Here is a 21,271-nt window from a genome sequence, read left to right as displayed (position 1 = left end):
GAATGACATCCCTCTGAATCTCTCTCGACAGCTCTTTGCATTTTTTTTAGAGCGTTTTTCGGCCATATTATTTCCTTTTCTACCTTTCGAGAGGGCGGGAGTGCAATTGCAGATATTTAGAGGAAGCAATGAGTAAAGCCTTCATCAGAAGTGTACAGCCCGAGAGTCTGCTTGCTTTCTGAGCAGTGCATTGAAACTGATTTAGCATTAGAGGAGGGCCTTCTCATTGGAGAGGCTAGGACAAAAATTCATCTTTCTATCAAGAGAATCGAAACACAGAAAATGCATTATACGCTGCACGAATTGCCAGAAGGAGATTCCTTCAGGCTCCATATTTTTACAAAGGCTGTACATATCATTTAATTTATTCTCTATATTTATCAATAGCTAACGTTTTGACTCACGTTGCTGCTGCCCCGTATGTAGTTTTCCATCGCGTCCTCTGCAATACCAAGGCATTCATCAAAATATATGCAGTTACCATAACAGTCAATAAGAACATCATCGTTTAACGAGTACTGTAATTTTTTATTTAGCAAAATTATAATGCGACTCCTCGACGTTATGTTGAGTAAGTGAGATTGGTTAGCATACTATCGCAGGAAATACAACCTTTGTCAAAGGTATAGAGTTCATGGGGTCTGCTTCTGAGCCGTATAATGGCGCTGATTTAACATTATTGGAGGTACTTTCTATTAGGTAAGGTACGACAGAAAATCGTACTCTCAAGAGATTCGAAACACTGGACATGCATTACAAGCCGCATAAAGTGATTCAGAAGCTGACCTCCTGGGCTCTACACTTTTGACAGAGGCTGTACATTGCGATAAGCTTCAAAGTGCATGGAAACGGGGCCGAAAGGAGGAGAGTGGAGGAGGGGGATAAAAACAGAGATAAGCGTTTCATGAGACATGCCTCGGATGCAGATAATTAATCTTATTTCATTGAAATGCAGACACATACCTGTGCATTATACAGGTATTCTGAAAGCTTCGGTTGAAATCGCAACAAAGAACAGCAGCAAACGTATTCAGTGCTTCATGTACAGTTTCATTAGTATCACTCGATGCCGACATGAGTTGGACGAACTCCCGGAGCAGCTTTCTAGGCTCTCAACCTTTTCGGAGATGTTTAGTTGCGACAGTCTTTTACAGTCTACGTAATTGTTTTTACATTCTTCCATGCTGAATAGGAATTGAAATCAGACTAGCGATATTGAATGCTCGCAATATTTAACACACTCAGTGCTTTAAAAGAAGCGCCTTTTTGAGGGCTATGACTTGTCCACGCGAGAAGGACAAATATTCCCCGAACCCAAGACAGCCCTGAAGAAAACTTTGTTTCATCGCTTTGCCATTTTTTTGAAACTACATTTGAATATATCCTATATGCAATACAAGGTAGTTGAACAAACAGGAGCTTCCGTTGGTGAACTAAAGGGCAAATTTAAATCTCCAGGAGGGTTTTTTTTTATAGAGTTGCTAAAACGTATCCAGAGCACTGAAGTGGGAGTCGCCCATTTGCATATAGACCTGTTTTGACAAAGGAAACAATGTATTATTCATCGTTCCATATCAACCGGTAGAGTTTGGCGTGGAAAAATGTTAAGACTCGGCTCTGGTTCTTGGCGAACAATCTGCTTTCCTTATTATTTAGCATATGCTCACAACGTACATGTCAAGTGCAAATTCCTTCAGACTCCAAATAGGTACATTGGTTTAAAACTGATTCTTGCAAATGGACTTTATGCGCAGCCTTTGAAGGAAGAAATGATGCCTTCTTTCTCTTAAACATGTTTTTAACGTCGGTTATGAAAGATTCTTGTTGTTACCTGTGTACATGGGGGCTGTTTGATATTCAGTGAATATTAAAACAAACACATTTGTGTTCAGCAAACCGCTTCAGTGGTTAATAACATGAAGCGAATAATAAGCTACTAGGAAGAGACTTAGGAGTGCTACAAGTCTTATTTTTCTACATTAAACAGTTTTGAAAAACGAAACGTTTAAATAGTGACCAAAAAGGTCGCAGGAGCGTAGTTTGCGAAATAAGCAAGAAACCTTACTCTATTTAATAATTTTAATGGTGTTTAGTTCCTCTAAGCTGGGATAGCAATTCATGTAATTTGGCTCAAGAGCCTAAACGCCATGCACTGTACCTACGTTTGCGTTCTAGAGCACCGATTCGGTTGTCTGGGTGTTATTGTAGCCAAACCAGACATAACCGCGTGATGCGCGACCCCAGTACAGAAAAAAAAAAATCATGAGGTCGTCGAAAGCTGTGTCGTTTTCAAAGGTGTTTTTAGTAGTCCGTGTTAAGCGTGCGATAAGAAACTTCATGTATGTATGTATGTATGTATGTATGTATGTATGTATGTATGTATGTATGTATGTATGTATGTATGTATGTATGTATGTATGTATGTATGTATGTATGTATGTATGTATGTATGTATGTATGTATGTATGTATGTATGTATGTATGTACGTATGCATGTATGTATGTATGTACGTATGTATGTATGTATGTATGTATGTATGTATGTATGTATGTATGTATGTATGTATGTATGTATGTATGTATGTATGTATGTATGTATGTATGTATGTATGTATGTATGTATGTATGTATGTACGTATGTACGTATGTACGTATGCACGTATGTATGTATGTATGTATGCACGTATGTATGTATGTATGTATGTATGTATGTACGTATGTACGTATGCACGTATGTATGTATGTATGTATGTATGTATGTATGTATGTATGTATGTATGTATGTATGTATGTATGTATGTATGTATGTATGTATGTATGTATGTATGTATGTATGTATGTATGTATGTATGTATGTATGTATGCATGTATGCATGTATGTATGTATGTATGTATGTATGTATGTATGTATGTATGTATGTATGTATGTATGTATGTATGTATGTATGTATGTATGTATGTATGTATGTATGTATGTATGTATGTATGTATGTATGTATGTATGTATGTATGTATGTGCGGCTACAAAATACTCTATAGTCCTGACAAGCAAAAGAATTTCTCAAAAGAGAGAGAAGAGGTCGTGGCTCTTTCAGGCGAATAAGAGCTGCTCCCTGAAAGCATGACCAGAGGTTGTGATTCCGCTTCCAGCATGGCGCATGAACAGGAGAGCCACTACGCTTCCACTGCATGACTTCATATCCTGTCGAGATGGATAATGATGCGCTAGAGTGAACATAAATAGCGACCCTTCACCTAAGCGAAGAAGCTCATTTCAGAGGAATAGAACCGTTGCACTAGAGGGCCTGCTATGAGAGCGTTGTGGAAGGGCGGAAATCCAGCGGCCGTGTAATTCGGTCGAGAGGCAGCGGCGTTCAGACTGCGTTCTGCGGGACACCGGTCAGCAGGTACCGTACCATAGTTTACAGAGGATCTCCAGAACTACACCGGCCGGCTTGAGAACTTTGTCATCGCCGTGACTTTTCACCCAGAGGAACACCTGATGCGTATCTAATCCGAGGTAAAGAAATATTTGCGTAAAAGATTTGTCGTGCTCGATAGCATTATTTTGCCTCATCAAATGGTTTTAATAGGGCGAGTGGTTAGCGTATACTGCTGCAAATAGAAAACACTAAACATGCACTATATGTTTGCTTGACGTTTGTTAATATGCCTGCGTAGGAAAATTTTAATTAAATCCGAGATTTGGAATTTATTCAATATTTAGAATATATATATATATATATATATATATATATACAATATTTGGAAGACTTGGAATATATATAGCCGTCGTTGACCATATGTGGACTGGGCTTCTTCAATTATTCCGTTTGAAATGAAGAATTTTTGCCCTAACGACATATTTAGTACAGATCTCAGTGCTAAACCAGTTTCAAAACGCTTGCAATGTCCCGCTCCTAATGGCCTTCTTTCCGCTCTTTACGACCAATAAATAGTAGCGGGACATTGTGAGAGCTTTAAGGCTGGTCTTTACTCAAAGCGGCACTTAATCTGATCCATGGCTTACGTGTTATTACGTGTTGTCAACTTTTAGTTGGCACATAACAGGTAAAATCCTGGTGTTGCCAGAAGAGTTTTGGGCTCTATGACATCTAATGTAGCCTGAATCAAAAAGTAAAGAATAAATGCACTGATTTATTAGTACGATTATAGTGTGTGCGAAAAAAAATTTAGGATTGACTGTACGCTATTCGCCCACATTCCTATTAATTTGAAATAAAATTTGGCAGCCTGAAAGCAGACCTTGTCTCATCATAACCTGCTCGCTCACAAAACCATTCGCATAAATGGTACATATATAATTGAGTTTTCATAATTACCGTGGCATCAGCTACCTTATACGAAGCTCGGTGCAGGTGTCTACAAACTATGCTTGCCATTTCCCTACGTTGTGTCCCAAAGCAATGCCTTGAGTAAGAACAGCTGATTTGATCGGTCTGATCAGTTTGTTTGCCTATAGTTCTAACTCCCTGTTTTGATGATTTGATGAGACGTTTTCGTACCCACATGAGGGGCCTAAATTCTTTTTTTTTCTTTTTCAGCTTCCCTTATCATTTGACGCGCTTGTAACCTTTTGTTTAATGTTACACGTACTATAAATTCGGTATGACCCACTTATATATTTCATACCCTTATATTTTAGCCAGATATCCACCGTCTTACTAGGCTTGCGTTTTACGTTGCAGGGTCTTGGATTTCATGCACTCAAGAGTTGCACTAAAGACTAAATCATTGACAGCGGTTTAACAATGGCTGAGCTGAGTTAAAGAAGCAATAGCTTTGACTGCTAATTTGGGTTGTTTAGTGTTTGTTTTAGAAATCTACTCATGGGGATCGTTTCAACAAAATAGAGGCATGACGTTATAATACAAAGATGAAATTTGTTCGTATTTAATAAATAAAAATAATTAGGACTTACAGTTAGTATAATGTAACTGCACCCGTTATAAGCAATTCAACAATATAGACTTGATGTTGTAGCAGTAGGTATACAATATATATTCCTAGTCAGCTAATTAACAGCAAGTAATTAAAACCGTGCAGTTATACCCGACCGACATCATCTATCATTATATGATGATGTAGTGTGAAGCTCAATTTCTATCACAATTTTTAATATAATTTGATTAATTCGGCGTATAATGAATAACGTTCAGTTACACTCAATATAACCTCGATGTAACACTTACGTTACTATGGCTTGACTTCAAGGTAGCTAATTGAGGCTGAGCTGCAGACCAAACGGATTGAGTCTGCTAATGCACTAATCCTGCGTTGAGTCCTCCTGCTGTTGCCCTAATTCTGCTGTCCCCCTACAACTTTAAACTCTCGCTATAAGACCGTGCTGTGTCAGCTGAGCGTATGTAACGACAAGTTATCGCTCCTTTCGTAATTATTGTACTGCAGTGCGCTCGTTCTCTCCAATATGAATATGGAGAGTATATTTTCCAGCACGCAGACGAGTTCTTGATGCTAATAATTTGTATTAGTGTTGGGCCCGGTGCGTTGGATTGTTTTTCTGGCAAGAAACCTTGCACTCGCCTCTCGCAGTCTAACCTAAATCTGGCTCAAATAGGTTTAATTAGTTACCTTGATATTCCACATCGCAACAAGCAAAGGGACAAAACAAGCGCCTGTTTCTAGTCGTTTTCCTTGTTTCGCTAAGGCGCATCAAGTATAATCCCTAGGCCGAACCCTTACCCTATTTAATGATCGGTCGCTCCTCATTTTCCGACTCTTCTTTTATCCATGGATGACGATGATTTTCCTTATCAGATGTAAACATTACGCGAATGTTGGAAGTGGCTGACCGCGTAGATAGATAGGAATAACCCTTGGCTACAGGCCACGTTGAGTAACGGCATCCAAGTGCTGGCGTAATGCGTGTGAGTTGCACGCTTCACAAGCAGATGTCTGGCGGTGAGTGTGTAAGTTTGGGCTGAGTTTGCCCTGTGCGCAATCAGATATTACAAAGTCCCCTGATTGCTTCAGGACGCCGCGTTTTCTCAGGCTTGCGGGCAGAGTACACTAACAGGGTCCCTTGTCTTGCTGGCGTGTGTATGGTCAGTGCAGGTACATTTTAGAGCACAACCATAGTTTTGTGATTTCTATTATTTCTATGTTAATAAAAATCTACCAATATTTGCTCCAAGAACTTATCCGTCGAGGTGCTATATTTTAACGCCCCCTCTCCCCCTGCCTGTAATTGAACTAATGCTGCGCAAATAGCAACCATAATTTTGAATATGGCGGTAGGGTTTCGGCATACCATTTTACTCGTATTCACTGACATGGCGGTATCGTTGATACGCGCCTGGACCTCAACTGGAATGGCCAGTAGAGTTATTTTCTACAAGGTGTAAAGCAAATCTCCTAAAATACTGACGTTTAAATGCAAAATATTACGTATATTTTGCTAATTGGGAATATACAGGTGCTTTGCGTACAAAGATTGCTAAAGCACTTGTAATTATAATACCCTTCTCCATTTCACCGACTATGGGAAGAAATTGTAAAATTAAAAATTTTACCAAGCTCACAACACATGTATCTGTGATCAGGTTATCGCTTAAGGACTGCTGGTAAAACCTCGAATCATGGTCTGCGATGTGACAGGAAATTGTGTTCGTGTTCATCAAAAGCGCAGTTGTTTGAGACTGGAAACTGGAGTAAATTGGGCCACGAAAAAAGCTGTTAAGGTGGATGTGAAAGGGTTTAGAGGAAGGATAAAGCAAGAGTGCACAGTTCAGATTATCTAGTATTCCCCCGATATAGTGTTCTATGACCGCAAACTTCAATATGAGACCACCGCTGCCGAAATTGGTCCGGCGATTTCGGCTTCAGCAGTCAAGCTCCCATATATCTCTCAGCCGGACACAGTATAAATCAAACAAAAGCAATCGACCCATCCCTCGAGACGTGGCTCTACGCTTATGTCTTGCCTACAGCTGGAAGCCGGAGTCTTGTATAGCTCAGTGAAATAAGGCTATCTTTTTTTTTGTTTCACTGTCCTTTTGACTATTATTTTTGGCGTATATATATGAAAGGCTCTATCGAGCAATATGAGAGCATATTGGAACACTTCCCAGGACGCCGACTCTGGAAAGCAGCCTTTTTGTCGACGCTGGAGGATTTGGTTCGTGGAAAGTATATATGGGTAAGGCGGGACTTCGAGAACCGAACCAAATTGAAACCGTTCCGCTGAACTGTATTATTTTTCGAGTGTGTCTTCTGCTGCTGCTGTTATGCAGATGCAGAAATCAACAAAAAGAAGTGTTACCGACTCGTTGCTAGCCAAAGATACATAGCCATAAACTGCTATATGCTATATTATACATGCCTGGTCAACCACTCCGGTGCGGCCGTTCACGATTGTTATCTAAAAGCGCGGGTTGTTGGCGCCGCTTCGCGTGACGCATCAAACGCAGCTTGCTCCTCGTGATGATGCGCATTACCGCAATGAGGCACTCGCACCGCAAGGCTTCCGCCGCATGCATCGAGCATAATTTTACGTGGCGATTCCAGCCGCGACCAGCGCAACCTTTCATGTCTCACCGTTTGCGTCTTTTAGGGGTTCGAACATTACCGCACGAGCGCTGACAAATGAATGCAGACAATCCAGATACATGTAATGGAAAGAGTTTTTACCACGCAAGAACGCAAAATTAGGCAACATTGTGGAAGCAGGGGGCCATAAATGCGGGCAATGAAGCCAAAAAACCAGAGATCGTTTGAAGAGTCTTATTTGCTAGTTCCCTCAGAAGTAAATCATGCGCACGAACGAGCAATATTTCGTTCAGCGACGTCTCCTGCAGCTGGATGCATATGTTTACATATTGTGTACATGTAGGACACTTGAATTTTCCGCTTGACAGTCTTGGTTTCTCACATCACCGCACCAAACGCACTAGTTTCATCACGTCTCTGTGTCACGTGGTAGAGCTCTTTTCTATCTAGGGATCATCAGTATTCCAGTAAATAAATCTGCCACCACCTTTATCGCCCGATATCGTCAATGTTTATGCCTAAATGTTCAGCGCCCCAGCCTGTGATCCTTCACTCCCCCCCCCCCCCCTCCCTTTCCATTCTTGTGCTCCGTATTTTTGTATATGCTTACTGCTTCTAGCATATATACCAAAGACACTTGTGAAAACTGTTTTCTTGGTAAAGTAAATCGCGTGAACAGGACCAACAAGGTAGTATATCGAATGTCATAAATGGAGGTACTATCGATAGCGCTCCGGTAAAAGCTGTCAACGTAACTTTAATATTAGGGACCTAAATATGTACAGTATCTGAAAGTTTCTAAAATTATACAAATTACATCCACATCTATTTTACCAGCATAAATGTAAGACGGCGTTGTGATTGTTTCGAACATGATGCTTAAAATGACCACACATTGCACACATTACGTATCTCTACAGGATTACGTCTATCCATTATTGATAGACCTCCAAAGTTCGGTAGGTAATGCGTGGTATTATGGTAGAGAAACAAACTAGCGCAATGTGAATGGAATCAGCATATGTCTAAGTAATAAAACACAATGTGGCGGTAGCAGGTTTAGGCCCAGCAGGGAGATTTTTTTCTTTTTCATGTGGAACAAGGCCAACAGATTAGCGTTGTCAGGGCAACTAGTATGCAAACGTAAGATCAGGCTTAGCTCGGAAACCCTTACTGATTTCAAAGACACGAACCGTGACAATTAATGGCGCTTTCGAATACATTCTGCGCTGCCATGACAAGCCTTTAATTAGTATGCCGTGGTTGTGCAAGGTATACCGAAATTAGCTTTAAGCGTAGACTGTCTGCATTTTACCTGCTGCGCTCAGTGGGCACTGCTCTACCAACAATTATCTTCAAAGTTAACGTGACCCTAATCTTTGACTTCGTCGAAAGCAGTCTCAATGTCGGAGACTCCGGACCACAGCAAGCATACATTTATCCTCAGTTTTCACCAGTCATCGAAGGAAGTGCATGCACTTGACAGTATAAGTCATATCTGATCCCAGACTTCAGTGCTACAGTTCGTTCTAAGGTGATTTGAAGCAGCTCAGAAAGAGCCTCAATAGTCACAGTACAGTGGGTAGAGGAGTAGGTGTGCCGACTGGCAAGATACAAAGCATAGTTCCTTGAGCCTCCGCTTCATGACGACAAAACTGGCGCTTGTGTTCTCCGCTCGGAGCTCGCCGGCGAATCGTCTGCTACTTGTCACAATCACGTAGCGCGTTTTGCTAACCTGAATTTTGTTTAACGTTGTTTGTTGCAGGCCCAGTCACACGAAACATTATTTGCAACTCACGCTTTTGCGATCTGGCATTGAAGCAATAAAGAGACGACAGTTACCTTGTTAGTCGCATGCTGCCCTCTTTCATAGTTCGCATCCAAGCGCCATAGCGCAGTAGCCGTTGCGTTTTGAGGTGTGATCAGAATGAAGGCATAAAAAAGACGCACCATTCTTCAAGTCTGGCTATAAGTCAACGAGAAAGGTACCGAAAGGTTCTGTATGCTACGTCGCGAGATCCGAAATTGTTCAGAAGTTTAGAGCTCGCTCTTCATAATGCCGACAAGAGGCTGCAGCCGCCATCCCTTGGGTTCGAGTTTCATTTATGCGAACCGTTTATCGAGCGTGGCTACAAATATACGCCATAGAAGTACGGTTACTAGTACACTTAGAGCAACATTGTTTGCCTCCCACGATCACGCGATTGACGAAAGATTCCGTGCCTTTTGTCCAGCCGACATTCCTGTTTACCAGTGAAGAAAGGTGCCCGATAAACGACAGACGAAGAATTTGACAGGCCGCCGCCGAAGCAACTGAGGCTGCCAGAATAAAGGACATCCACGACCTGCATGAAGCAATGCCAGACGAGCGAATGGTTCGAGTCTCTAGTGAACGTGCAATATTTGAGGTGTCTCGCGCTTACGGACGTCCACTTGACAACCTAGACTTGCAGGTGTCCCACAATTGTCACACGATTCAATTCAAGCTTTCTGCTGCCTGTGCGCGTTTTCGACTTGCTGAAAACGAGGACAGAGTGTTGTTTCTGTAAAAGTGATACTCCTGACTGAGCGTCAGAAATCCAGTGATCGTGTTTATGCGAGGACTGATGCAATGTACCGTAACACAGAATTGAAGCCTCACCGTTAAGAACGCGCAAAAAAATGCTAAAATTGACACGCCTGCTTTTAAAAACTAAAGGGCGGGTTTTCTTCTACGCGTGTCACCTTGTTCACTAAAAAACATTATTGTACTTCGCTTTCTGTAGTTCAGCTGATTTCTTTTGTCAGAAGAAGCTATTGCTTTCATTTGCTTGTATTTATCCACAATCAACGTTGAACACTGTCGTAATATATTTCGACATTGTTTTTTGATGGCGGCGCACACTTCAAGAAAAAAATATCAAGAACAAGGAAGACAGCGGCATTTGAAGTTCTCACCCGACAAATATTGGAAACAAAAGACGTGCAGAACAAAACGTGCTGCTTGACACTCCGCCCTCCTTCTACGGCAGTAACTTTTTCACGCCTCAGCCTAATTCCCGGATTATAGTTTCCTCTAAATACACTCCTTCGGGCTTGAAACGATGGAAGCGGGTTGCTTTAGGTCGTGCGTGGCGATGGCAGAAAAAAAAACGGTTGAGAACCGGGCTTTCGCCGGTGGTGCCACCCCTGCGTCATGAAAAAAAACAACAATAAGGTGCGTTCGAGCCCCATCCGTCGGCACATCTACATATCTAGCCACCATAGTCACAGTCGGGTAAATCATATGAACAAACTTTGCACATTTCTTGGGAAACATTGTCAGAGCTAAGTTTTTCTACATTGTATAACATCTCGATAACAGTAAATTTATTCGCAGTTCATCCCGCGATACGCTGGTAGCTGCTTGCGATTGATTTAAAAACGACGCGTGCATTTGGTTTTCAAAGGCAGACCTTTGTTTTGAGTGCAAGACTCACTTTAGAAGCAAGCTTATTACCACACAGGGGACTTACGAGCATTTTCATTTCTGTGTAAATAAAGGTGTTATACCATTGTCCACAGTCGCCTGGAAAACATTTCCAAAACGCATCACATGGTTTTCTGAGGAGGACTGATGTACTTGCTATAAGCGGCGAAAACATCTCATAGAGGCGATCGTTTGCCACTTGGCGGAATTTTTCAGCGCCCCTATTAACATGGCCAAATACCTTGTCATATCGTGTAGTTGTCTCACAAAGAATTTGAGGTTTTTAACCCTGCAATTGATCTTTCTAGATGCATAAGAGAAGCAGCGTGAAAGCCTGTTGGAAAGAATATTGCGCCTTGCGAACTTCGTGGCCTTGGTGCAGCGTCAGCTTAGAGTGTTTAAGAATGGCATGAGAAAACTAATATTCCCATTTAGAGGTAACTTTCTCTTGCCCGCTTAGGCAAGTAGCCAAATGCCGCCAGCATATTAAAAACCGCCGCGCGGAGTGTCCTCTTGATCATAGAAACACTCCCCTGAAGCAAATGTGAGATTGAAAACGCACTTTTACGATTCCAGAGAAATTATTCGCTTTCTCATCAACTTTGAGTCATATTTCATGGCGCGCGCACCTCGAGGTCCTGGAAAATCATCTGAAGCGCACACCACAGACGCCCGCACTTCATTGCTTTCCCTTCGGAGCTTCCATCCTGCTGTGAAGGCGCTATATACAAATACACAGTCGTTTGCGAATACTTCGTAAAACAAACAAAGAATGAGGTCGCGATCATTTGTGCTAAGCATTCAGCGAGTTGGCACGCGGTGAGCCATGAATCGCCGCTCAAATGAACGACAACGGCTGAAAATGCGTGTTCCCCTTTCACGCATGTACGATACACACGCACAGCACTTAAGGCATAAACCAAACAAAATTTTCCGTGCTCGGCATCTGCGTCAGACACGGCCGCCACACGGCTGGGCACGGTGCTTAGCGCAAAACGATAGCTTGTTTAGATTTCTGGGTGAATAAATCCCCGCCGTCAGATTACGCTGCTGCACCCGTTTCCGTGAACTGAAATTATATGAATGGTTGTGAAAACCTATGCCTAGACTAATATCTATGCAGTGATCAAACGTCCGCCATGTTTACAGCCAAGTAAGAGTTCCCGACCCACCATAGGACCCTTGGCTCTTCCACTCTATTTCGAAAGATATCTTCGATATGTTTCTCCATTTAGGAGGTTGTTTGCGTAAAGGGCATATTCAAATGGCAACAGTCTCAAGAGCCGCGTGGAGAATTAGTTCCAGTAGAGTCATGTCCACAATTTCAGCGGAAATATCTCTGTAGGCGTGCAGGGCGCCATTGCAAATTGAACCTGCAAGCATTTAGAAACACCAAACGTGACTTTTTCTGCCTCAAAGCGGCAACAATGAATAGGAGGCCGGAAACACTACCTTCCGCATACACCAGTGAACTACGTCACATGCTGGGAAAGGGGAAGCTATGGCCGCTGATTACTAGCTGATCAGTCTCCCCTGTTACGACCGTGCATCATCCGCACTTGCGCGCTCTATTGTTCGCCTGTGGGCATGGATAAGTGCTGTGGATATGTGCTGTTGGTACAAGGGCGCTAAGTGAGCCTGTTTCCAGGAATCCTTTTGTGTAAGCCTGTTTTGCTTTGTGGACACCCTGCAAATGCCAAATTGACCCTGTCAAGAGAACATCTAGAAAAACACAAAGAAATGTCCCCCTGCGGGAAATAGCCGGAAGTGCTTTGGTTCAATTGTTCACCCTTCCCGTCGAGAAGCCCTATCGTCCAGTGAGGAATGCCTACTGTCCAAAGGAGACGACAGAGTGACACGTCCGCTGACGTACAGGACAAGAAAGGAGCAACGTGATTACGGCCATTAGAGGATTTCCCGGGAATGCAGGAAAGATTTGCAATTGTCGAAAAGGGACAATGCTGAGAGCTGTATGTGGCGCGCACGTGCTTGGGTTTCTGCGAAGGAAATCCGCTTGCCGGAACCAGCCTATCGTTTCTTTGCTGAAGAATAGAAATGTACCTCCTCTCCTCGCCGTTCCCAAGCTTTTCCCGCCAACTAGTGACCAGGCCCCACGAAACAATGCCGGGCCAGTCAGTGCTTCAGACCATCAGTGCAGTGATGTGTTCGATTGGATGCCGATATCTGAGGGGCGTGCCCTGGATTTGGTTGGTCAGCATCTTCAGAGAGGGGCTGGACATAGGGGGTTTTAAGGACGTTGCAGAGCACGAAATGGCTCTGAGCCCTGGGTAAACGGCTCATCCAGTCGCTTCTCGCTATGAACTCTTAACGCTTGCCATTTTGCTGATATACCCTTCTTTTTCATGTAAATAATCTTGTAAATAAGTTTTCTCAAAGTGCCATTAAACCTGCTTGTACATATTTCACCAACTTCGAAGATTCAATCCTTCTTCAACCCCGAGTCTCTGCACGCTACCAAGTGAAGGCCGGGTCGACTTATCCCCAGCGTCACGACAAGTGGTGACCAGCGTTGGGATCTGAATCTACAAGCCACAACATCTGGTGATTGGAGGTGGATCTGAAGCTACAAGCCACAACATCTTGTGATCGGAGGTGGCATCCCAAGCAACAAGCAGGAGCAACAATCGGCCAACAAGAGAGCAGCTCGGAACATCGATCGCATGTGTGGGTGAGTGCTTGGCTTTTCTTCTGATGTGGACCAGGTTCTAGAACAGGGTTAGATTTTAGAACTGTTAAAAAGAGTGTGGAAACGCCTTTAGGTTTGGTAGTTTGCACAGTTGTTTTGGAAGTAGCCGACACTCGGAGCGATCATGGACCTACAAAAGCTGCAGAAACCGGAACTGTTGCAATTATGTGAGGAATTGGGAATTGATACAAGTGGTTTGGCACGAAAACCCTTGATTATAAAGGCAATCACTGATTTGGGAACCGATGATGAGGAGCTCAGTGAAGCATGGAACCTCATTGGACAAAAAAAGGAGGAGCAGCTCAGACAGCAGAAAGAGCGGGAAAAAGAGGAAAAGAGGCGTGAGCGTGAAATTGAGAGAGAAGCAAAAAGGCTGGAGCAAGAACTTGAGCTCCGGAAATTAGAATTAGAGTTGAGCAAGAGGTCGGGAAATTGTCCCCAGCTAGCGGTACCTCTTCTCAACAAGGAGGCAGATTTCAAGATGTCAAAGTACATGCAGCCATATGTGATATCAGGGGATATCGGTCTGTATTTGGCTAGCTTTGAGCGAACCTGCGAAAAACTGTCCTTCCAGCGAGACACGTGGTCTCAGAGATTATTGACGGTTCTGCCCTGCGAGGCAGCGGAGGTTGTCGCGCGGCTAAACAAGGAGGACGCGGACAACTACGAGAAGGTCAAAGCTTGCCTTCTGAGAAAGTATAGGCTTAGCGCCGAGGCGTTCAGACAACGTTTTCGGAAAGCTACTAAGTCCAGGGACGAGAGTTACCCTGAATTCCTGTACAATTTAAGAGTCAATTTGGGCGAGTGGCTAAAGAGCACAGATTCCTACAGTGATAGGGACGCTGTAGTCGAGCGAATTCTTTTGGAGCAGTTTTATAACTGCCTCCCAGAAAAAGAAAGAAATTGGTTACAGGACCGAGGCGACATTAAGTCGGCAACTGAAGCTGCCGAACTCATTGAGGAGTATGCTTCGCGCCGACAATTCAGCAACCCAGCAGTGGATAGGCCCCGCAATCCCAAGTTGAGTGTGAATAACCGTCAGGAAAGGCACTTTGCTAGAGTTGGAAACGAAGAAATGAAGGTTTCTTCAGGCAAACTCCCTAGAAAGGACGGCAGTGAGAAAAGTGGGGAAGTGACCAACGCGCAGAACACTAAGAATAAGCTTGAGGCTAGGAAGCCGCTCACATGCTTTAGGTGTAATGAGCAGGGTCACATTGCCGTCAACTGCCGGAAAGAAAAGATTGCTTTCTCGTATGTCAGTGACTGCGATGAAAATATGCAGCTTTTAGAACCCTACCTGCATGACCTAGTAGTCAACGGGAAGCCTTGCAAGGTACTGCGCGATTCGGCCGCAACGATGGATGTTGTCCATCCGGCGTATGTGTCGCCTTCCGACTATACAGGACAGTGTGCGTGGATCCGCCAGGTAGTGGAGGAACAGAGTGTGTGCTTGCCAATCGCGAACGTGGTCATCGAGGGCCCTTTCGGCAAGTTGACAACCGAGGCTGCCGTTTCAGGAAAGCTTCCTAAGTGCTATCCGTATTTGTTCTCCAACAAATCGGACATGCTACTGCGAAAGAGGGGCATCCTTTTCGGAGACAGAGTTGTGCAAGCCTTAACACGTTCAAAGGCGCGAGAACTAGCTACACTGCTCATTCCAGAAAAATCCACAGCGGAGGAAACGGCAGTTAAAACAGTGGTCGATGCGGAAGATAGCAGGTCAGAAAACTTTGAGAGCGAGGCATCTCAGATAAGTCAACTTGAAAGGGAGCTTGATGAGACGCGGAATGAGGACGTTCTTGAGAGTAACCTCTTGCCGCCAGTGTCTAGTAACCTCACGAGACTTTTAAGTGAAACCCGAGAGGACTTAGCTATGGAGCAAGCCAATGATCCCAAGAATAAGCTCGAAGTACAGTGGGAAGGACCTGCTGAAGTCGTTGCAAAGCTTTCTGACACTAACTACGCAGTGAAAATCCCCGATAGGCGTAAAGCAGTACGCATTTATCATTGCAATCTTATGAAGCCTTATGAGCTGAGGGAAACCATGGTAAATCTAACGTTAAACCTTCCTGAAGAAATTGGGGATAACTTGATTTGCCTCAGCGGAAAAGGAAGCAACGCTCAGGAGCTTCTCAAAAAGACGGAGCAGAGAGGAGAACTAAAAAAATCCCAGCTGTCCGATCTGGGCGAGCTAATAACAGAGTTTGAGGCCTGCTTCGTTGACAGGCCAGGCAGGACTGATTTGACTGAGCACGATATTGAGCTGACTTCAGACGTGCCAGTGCGATCAAGGTGCTACCGATTCTCTCCAAGGCAAAGAAAAATTCTGGATAGGGAAGTAACTCGCATGCTGGAACTGGGAGTAATAAAACCCTCGGAAAGCGATTATGCTTCGCCTATGATCTTAGTAGAAGCTCCAGGTAAAGACCCTAGGCCTGTGGTAGACTACCGAAAGCTAAATTCTCTCACCAGGGATCAAGTGTATCCTATTCCGAATATTGAGGAGAGAGTAAAACAGGTCAGTAGAGCGGCATATGTGACTACGCTGGACCTTACTCGAGGATACTGGCAAGTACCGCTCACTGAACGCGCCAGCAGATACGCGGCTTTCGTCACTCCGACGGGCAGCTACCAGCCAACAATGATGAGTTTCGGGCTCAAAAATGCTCCATTTTGTTTTTCCCGACTCATGGATAGGGTTTTAAAGGGGTGTGAAACATTCGCGGTGCCTTATTTAGATGACATTGCGGTTTTTTCCGACTCATGGGCGGACCATATGGTACATCTAAGAGCTGTACTGAGCCTTTTGAGTGAAGCGGGACTAACCGTAAAGGCCGAGAAATGTTGCCTGGTAAGGGCGACCGTGGACTACTTGGGTCACAATGTAGGTCAAGGTTTCAGGAAACCCAGCGAGATTAAGATTTCTGCGGTAGCAGACTACCCGCGGCCGAGCACGAAGACGGAAATTCAAGCATTCCTGGGTCTGACTGGGTACTACAATCACTACATCCCTAACTATTCAGCTTTGGCTAGCCCTCTGACCGACGCTCTCCGCAAGACAGAACCGACAAATGTAGTCTGGGACGAACAAAAGGAAGCCTCCTTCGTAAACCTGAAGGCTGTGCTGATTAGCCGTCCGGTATTGCGAGCTCCAGACTATGGCCGAGAATTCACGGTCCAGTGTGATGCCAGTGATCGAGGGTTAGGTGCTGTTCTCTGCCAGAGAGATGACGACGGTAATGAGCACCCCGTGCTCTACCTGAGCAGAAAACTGAGTTCAAGAGAGAGGGCTTATTGCGCGTCAGAGAAAGAGTGCGCTTGCATTGAATGGGCCATTCAGAAATTGCAGTGCTATCTTGGAGGGGCCAAATTCACCGTAGAGACGGACCATTGTCCCCTGGCTTGGCTGCAAACTGCGACATCGAAGAACAGTCGCCTTCTTAGGTGGAGCTTGATTTTACAGCAGTACAATTTTGAAATAAGATACAAAAAGGGGAAATTAAATGGGAATGCGGACGCGCTTAGCCGCTGTTTCTAAGCGGCCCGAGGTGTTCCTCACCATGTATCCAAATTGATAATCAGGTTTTTTTTTTCCTCGTGCACTTGTACATGTGTGACTATGTAAAGCAGCACATTTGGTTTTCCAGGAATACGTGGGTCCTGAACGTCTTGAGAGTGGGCTTTTCTCGAACAACAATGGCAGTTTTCTTTTAACCTGGTCTCTTCAGACGGGAGCCGAGTGCTTGCTTCGACATGTGGTTGAGTTTCAGACAGCTCGAGCAATTTGGCCTACGACAATCAAGACAACGCGACAAGCAACAGTGAGCTTCAAGCGTTCATGTGCAGGCCATTAAGTCGTCTCTTCATGCAGAAGCTGCGACTGCTGCCCTCCGAGACTCTTCTGGCGGGGGAGGAGGCTGTTACGACCGTGCATCATCCGCACTTGCGCGCTCTGTTGTTCGCCTGTGGGCATGGATAAGTGCTGTGGATATGTGCTGTTGGTACAAGGGCGCTAAGTGAGCCTGTTTCCAGGAATCCTTTTGTGTAAGCCTGTTTTGCTTTGTGGACACCCTGCAAATGCCAAATTGACCCTGTCAAGAGAACGTCTAGAAAAACACAAAGAAATGTCCCCCTGCGGGAAATAGCCGGAAGTGCTTTGGTTCAATTGTTCACCCTTCCCGTCGAGAAGCCCTATCGTCCAGTGAGGAATGCCTACTGTCCAAAGGAGACGACAGAGTGACACGTCCGCTGACGTACAGGACAAGAAAGGAGCAAGGTGATTACGGCCATTAGAGGATTTCCCGGGAATGCAGGAAAGATTTGCAATTGTCGAAAAGGGACAATGCTGGGAGCTGTATGTGGCGCGCACGTGCTTGGGTTTCTGCGAAGGAAATCCGCTTGCCGGAACCAGCCTATCGTTTCTTTGCTGAAGAATAGAAATGTACCTCCTCTCCTCGCCGTTCCCAAGGTTTTCCCGCCAACTAGTGACCAGGCCCCACGAAACAATGCCGGGCCAGTCAGTGCTTCAGACCATCAGTGCAGTGATGTGTTAGATTGGATGACGATATCTGAGGGGCGTGCCCTGGATTTGGTTGGTCAGCATCTTCAGAGAGGGGCTGGACATAGGGGGTTTTAAGGACGTTTCAGAGCACGAAATGGCTCTGAGCCCTGGGTAAACGGCTCATCCAGTCGCTTCTCGCTATGAACTCTTAACGCTTGCCATTTTGCTGATGTACCCTTCTTTTTCATGTAAATAATCTTGTAAATAAGTTTTCTCAAAGTGCCATAAACCTGCTTGTACATATTTCACCAACTTCGAAGATTCAATCCTTCTTCAACCCCGAGTCTCTGCACGCTACCAAGTGAAGGCCGGGTCGACTTAGCCCCAGCGTCACGACACCCCCAATAAAGTCATCGAGTTGTTCTCAAAATGTTGTTAACAAATTTTATGGTTAATGTTAGTGTTCGTCAAACACTTATTCCATGAACAAAACCTAGTAGACATCCGCCGAAGATGTTTTCATTGAAATCATGGTACACTTTTCAACATGTTTTTCTACCGTCTGCTCAAGAGCGTAGGAAGAATGCAATGCCAACTAGTCAATTATTTGGTGCCATCTCTGTTCCCGACTGAGAAAAACAATTTATCTCCGTCAACAAAGGGTGAACTGTCAACGTTGGCAGTCCTATATGCGCTGTCCACATAGCACAGTGTGAGAACAAAAAACTAGAAAATCTGCGGACATTTTCGCAAATTTAGCGACCTGCTGCCTGACAATACTCAAGGATGTCGTAACAGAGTGTGATAACAGCTGTGTTAGGAATGGACGCAAAAAGCTGCCGAGAGGTTCTCCAGAACTACAGCATCTTTCAGCGATCTTGAAAGAATCTTGGTATAACTTAAATACCTATGCAAGTGTGATCACAAATATACAGCAAGACCAGATCGACCGGAAACTATCCATCACAGTCAATTCGTTGTTTAGAAACAAAAAACAGCTGCTTTTTGGTTGTTTCAAGCGTTTATGGCTACAGTTGCGAGCGAGAGAAAAATTGCAAAGCTCTAACGTGGCTAAACCTAGTATAACATGCACAAAACCCAACTTTGGCGAAATTGATAATGCATGGCATTTTAGGCTTAAATGATGCAGTCGCTTTCTTTTTGACATAATTTACCAATAGTGATGAGGAGGGCCATAATGTGTTTGATCAAGGAGCCAGCTCCGGCACAGATTAAAATCTGCCCTTTTCATCATGTGTTTCATTATGTGTTTCATCATGTCTGAAGACCAACTCGCTCCACATTCTACTTGACAACCTCTTAGCTTTTGCAATCTTCATCACATATTCCCCATTGTGAACAAAAGTCCTCATGGAAGAATAGAAAAATATTCCTTGCCTGCTCTGCTTCGGTACTGCCCCTTCATCCGTCTCAGTTGGAGTATTTATGAGGGGTGTCTTAGGGCCATCTTCTCACCTGAAAACCTCGCGCTTATCGTCTAGACTCAATATCTTTGCAACTATTTGCCTGCTCTTTTCAATAAAAAAAATTCAGTCCATTTCCATCATTTCGAAATTTGTGTGGAAATGCGTGGCATGAAAACACCAACTCTCGCTGCGAGGAATAGTACCATTATGTACGGTCGTTTAAACGTCACCATTCGTTTTGAGGCAAAACGAAATAAAGAAAAAAAGTCCATTCTAATTTGCGCGATGGATTTGACCACACGAGGTGCTACTGCAATTATCTTGAAAAAAAAAATTATTGACCAGAAAGGGCGGATAATTTGAAGCTGCTGTTCTTAATTCTCAACATCAGCCCTCTCCGCTATTCTTCAAAATGAAAGAAGCGTTCCTCCTCTGAACGACGGTCGTCACTTCCCACGAACTGCCTTTTTGTCAGACGTTGATATTCCGTCTCATTAAATTTATTACTAGCTGCGCGAACGGGAACATGACGCTGAGTCCCTAATGAGTTTCGGCATGAGGGTGAAGTTATCTCCTTCGCTTGCTTCGAACTGAATGAAGGGATTGTAGGTAAGTGAAAAAGGGAAATGATTCTCAAGCAATAGTAAATATTTTCTCTCTTTACAATATAAAGTCAGTTCATTCTTCTTGTGAAATTGCAATGTTTATCAATAAAAGAAGTGAAAAATAACAACCACATCCAAAACGATCAAGTTGCGGCCGATTGTTCATTTTTACTTGGAAGTAAATTCAACCAATGCAAGTTTTCTTTGCTGCACCAAGCACTTCCAATTTATACTTCTGAGAAAACTCTCCAGCCACAAGGAAAAAATATTAATCATGTTTACGCTGAATAGGTAGTGTAACCTGAGGCTTCCTTACAATGAATTTGCTGAACTGCCTTTCAATCCCCGCGGAGAATACATGCACGACTGTCAGTCTGAGCACGTATACAATTGTGCAGTGTTCTTTCGCGATTACGCGAAAAGTGAGTGGTTTATTTGTGGCTCTTTATTTCATCCCTAAATAGCGAGAGGCTAGAGAAAAGGGCATTTGCACTCGGCGTGGCAGACATATAACTTTCCCCAGCCTTCAGTTGGACGTAACGTTTAACGGATTTTACGCAGAGTTCAGCAGCATGTGTTTCTCTAAATAAAGTCTCAGTTCTCGCATTTTTTCATCCTTCAACCTCCTAGACCTTGCAGCATGTATAAATAGAAATTCGCTGTTTTACTTTTGCAATTGATTGAAGAAATTTTAAATTGCATAGTAAGGAATTTTAAATAATTCATAACTCCATGTAGCGCATTTACGAATGTCTGAGCTGTCACAAAAGGCAAGCTCCATGTTCTTGAACGTTTCACTGATCAGAAGAACATTTTCTTTTCAGAAATATCTGTTGCAAGCTATATTGCTGCCAATAAATTCTAACAACAAACACATTGCATATCAGATGTCAAGTTTGGGTTCAGAATCGCCTAGAAGGTAGTCATTTATGCTGATGAAGTGTAGTAGGGTGATTGATAAAGCGGGTCACTTCCCACTCGTATTGTCTTAACACGACAACGGTAGATGCTGCTTCCTCCGATGCTCAACAAATTTGATAATGTCTCATCTGC

This window comes from Amblyomma maculatum, chromosome 5 (genome assembly GCF_055883805.1).
Source record: "Amblyomma maculatum isolate TAMU_Amacu chromosome 5, ASM5588380v1, whole genome shotgun sequence".
Taxonomy (NCBI): Eukaryota; Metazoa; Arthropoda; class Arachnida; order Ixodida; family Ixodidae; genus Amblyomma; species Amblyomma maculatum.
The sequence above is the reverse complement of the archived record's forward strand: the minus strand, read 5'-3'. Positions refer to the sequence as shown.